Source organism: Grus americana, chromosome 27 (assembly GCF_028858705.1).
Source record: "Grus americana isolate bGruAme1 chromosome 27, bGruAme1.mat, whole genome shotgun sequence".
Taxonomy (NCBI): Eukaryota; Metazoa; Chordata; class Aves; order Gruiformes; family Gruidae; genus Grus; species Grus americana.
This window is the reverse complement of record NC_072878.1, coordinates 2,018,958-2,022,763: the sequence shown is the minus strand read 5'-3', so window position 1 is coordinate 2,022,763 and position 3,806 is coordinate 2,018,958.

Below are 3,806 nucleotides of genomic sequence, written 5' to 3'. Positions count from 1 at the left end.
GGGGGAGCCACTAATCGGCACTGGGAGCACTGGTGTGGAACCAGGAGCACTGTAGGGAGCCAGGGAGCTGCTCTGGGAGTACTGGCGCAGCGCTGGGAGAACCAGGGCAGCACTCTGATCCTCACTGGCAGCACTGGAGTGTCACTGGGAGGACTTCTCACCTCCGTGCCTGGCAAGATCATGGAGCGGATCCTCCTGCGAACTGTGCTCAGGCACAGGGAAAACCAGGAGGTGATTGGTGACAGCCACCATGGCTTCACTAAGGGCAAATCCTGCCTGACAAAGTTGGTGGCCTTCTACGAATGGGGTTACAGCATTGGTGGATAAGGGACGAGTGACTGACATCACCTACCTGGACTTGTGCAAGGCATTTGACACTGTCCCGTATGACATCCTTGTCTCTAAATTGGAGAGACATGGATTCGATGGAGGGACCACTCGGTGGATAAGGAATTGGCTGGATGGTCACACTCAGAGACTTGTGGTCAACGGCTCAATGTCCAAGTGCAGACCAGTGACGAGTGGTGTTCCTCAGGGGTTGGTATTTGGACTGGAACTGTTTAACATCTTTGTTGGAGACATGGACAGCTGGATCGAGTGCACCCTCAGCAAGTTTGCCGATGACACCAAGCTGTGTGGTGTGGTTGACACGCTGGAGGGAAGGGATGCCATCCAGAGGGACCTTGACAGGCTGGAGAGGTGGGCCCGTGCGAACCTCATGAAGCTCAACAAGGCCAAGTGCAAGGTCCTGCACATGGGTCGGGGCAATCCCAAGCACAGCTACAGGCTGGGTGCAGAATGGATTGAGAGCAGCCCTGAGGAGAAAGACTTGGGGGTGTTGATTGATGAAAATCTCAACATGAGCCAGCAATGAGCGCCTGCAGCCCAGAAAGCCAACCATGTCCCAGTCTGCATCAAAAGCAGCGTGACCAGCAGGTTGAGGGAGGGGACTCTGTCACTCTGCTCTGCTCTCATGAGACCCCACCTGCAGTACTGCGTCCAGCTCTGGGGTCCCCAGTACAAGAAAGACATGGAGCTGTTGGAGTGAGTCCAGAGGAGGCCAGGAAGATGATCAGAGGGCTGGAGCATGTCTCCTGTGAAGACATACTGAGAGAGTTGGGTTGTTTAGCATGGAGAAGAGAAGGTTCTGGGGAGATCTAATTCTTTCTAGGTCTTCCAGTACCTGAATGGGGCCTACAGGAAAGCTGGAGAGGGACTGTTTATCCGGGAGTGTCGTGATAGGACAAAGGGGAATTGGGTTTAAACTAAAAGAGGGTAGATTGACACTAGATGTTTGGAAGAAATTCTTCATTGTGAGGGTGGTGAGGCACTGGAACAGGTTGCCCAGAGAAGCTGTGGATGCCCCATCCCTGGATGATTTGAAGGCCAGGTTGGAAGGAGCTTTGGGCAGCCTGGTCTAGTGGAGGGTGTCCCTGGCCATGGCAGAGGGGCTGGAACTAGATGACCTTTGGGGTCCCTTCCAACCCCAAGCCATTCTGTGATGATTCTAACAGAAGGAGATATTCAGAAAGCTGGTTAAAATCTCCTTTTATGAAGAAGAAAAAAAAAAAAAAAACAACACCAGTTTAGACTTAAATGACAGATGAGCAGAGCTTTAAGTGATGTGGAGGGAAGTGATGCCATCTGTCCCAGGTAAGTTTTTGTACTCCAGTGATAGATCAGAGTGGGGTAAATTCAGTGTTATAATCACAGTTAGCTCCTTGGCAGGTAGAACTGGTGGAGAATTTTTATTGTCATTCATGTTCTGTCTAGTGAGAGGGTGCATACAGGGTGCATAGAACAGAAAGAATCTCAGAAGATCATGAAAAAGCAAAAGATTTGAAACAGGGAGGAAACATCTGAATAGAATAGAATAGAATAGAATAGAATAGAATAGAATAGAATAGAATAGAATAGAATAGAATAGTTCAAGCTGGAAGGGACCATCTACTCCAACTGCAGAACAGGGCTGATATCACTCAAGGCATTAAAGATCAAAGGGGCTTTGGATTATTGGGTGTGCGGTCACTGGTGTGTACATGTTCTGGCAGGGGCTTTTCCAAAGGCAACCATCACCTCAGCCGATGTACCCCCAGTGTGAACTTATCCACAGGTCACTGTCCATTTGACTCCAGTTCACACGGGAGTTTTAGCAAGTTCCCTTGCTGCCCCCAAAGCTACTCGCTGGTGGGAGCAGAGTGGAGAAAAGAGATGAGATGCCCTGCAGGACTTCATGCTTACAAAGAAGGAAGAGCTGGTCAGAGATGTAACATTCAGGGGCGAGAAAGCAGAGTGTAGGATCCTGAGAGAAGGGAAGAAGGCCAAGAGCAGGACTTGAGGAGAGCAGAAGCTGACCTCCTGGCCGCCATGCTTGGAAGAATCCCATGGGATATGGGCCAGCAGAGAAGAGAGTTGCAGAAACCTGTTTGATGCGCCTAATGCAGAAAGAAAAGGTGGCTGGAGGAAGGCATGGATGAGAAAGGAGCTGCTGACGAAAAACCAAGCATGCAGAGGAAGCACAGAGAAGGTGGAAGGTGGCTGCCTTCCAGCCTCAATGGTGCTGTGCTGCTGGGCTGGAGAGAGTCATTTGTACGTGAGTGTCTGTCTGTGAGTGGGGGAACTGGGGAGCTGAGGTGATCCTGGGGCCAGCGCCTGGATAGACAGAAGGTCTAAGACCATCTCCTGGAGGGATCCATGCTGTCTGTGTGTCTACACAGCTATACATTTTCCTCTAATATCACCATGTGTCAAACAGCCCCACCCTCATTTCTCCTTTCTCCGCTGACCCTGGTTTGGCTTGCTTTGTACCCTCCTTTGGTGTTTTGCAGACTCTCTTCATGGCAATTCCTACCTGGGTCTGTAGAGATCTGCAACTCCTCATGCTGTTCTCTTGTGAGACTCCACCACCATCAGGGTGAGCCACCCGCACACAAACAGTAACCGCTGACCAAATGGAGCTTCAGTCCAGAGGGACCTGGAGAAACTCGGGGATTTGGCCAAAAGAAACCTCGTGACGTTGACAAGGAGAATTGGCCAGTCTGGCCTCAGGGAGAAGAACCAACGTGTACATCAGGGCCAGCTGGGACCTGCTGTGCTGAGGAGGGACTCTGAGGAGAAGGGCCTGGCAACTGTGAGGGACACCATCCGAGCCAGGGGTTTCTGCTCACTGTGGAGAAGGCCAGTTGCATACGGGGCTGCATTAGGATGAGCATGGTCACCCAGAGCAGGGCAGTTCTTCTGGCCCTTGACACCGCACTGGTAGGGACCCCCACACATGGCTTTGTCCCAGTTCTCGGCTCCCTCTTTTGCTGGAGCTGGGAGGAGCTGGAGAGTGGCCAGAGGAGATGTGGCCAGGTGGAGTTTGGGGCCTTAAGCAGATGGGCTGTGTGGAGGGGCTGAGAGACCTGGGCTTCTTTGGCCCCTTTGCCCAGTGGTGGAGAGGCTCGGGGCAGTCTAGGAGTAGCCTGAGACTGCTTGAAAGGTGGTTTCAGAGATGGTGGAGCTTTTCTCAAAACTGGGAAACATCATGAGATGCCACCAAGTGCATGTTGGGAGGTTGAGATTGGACACGAGGAGAAAGAAATGTCCCTACAAGCGCAGTTCAGTGGTACAAGAGGCCACCCAGCAAGAGTTTGGATTAGCCAGAGCTTTGCCTTTCAATGAAGAGTCTGTGAGGATGGAGAGATATCAGTAAGGGTAGGAAGACGCTCAGGTGAGACCCAAGTTGGTGAGCAGGCTGGGTGTCAAGAGCCTGCAGGGAAAGAGGTGCAGGTGTGGGACACCGTAGGACATCCTGTGGTGGAGAC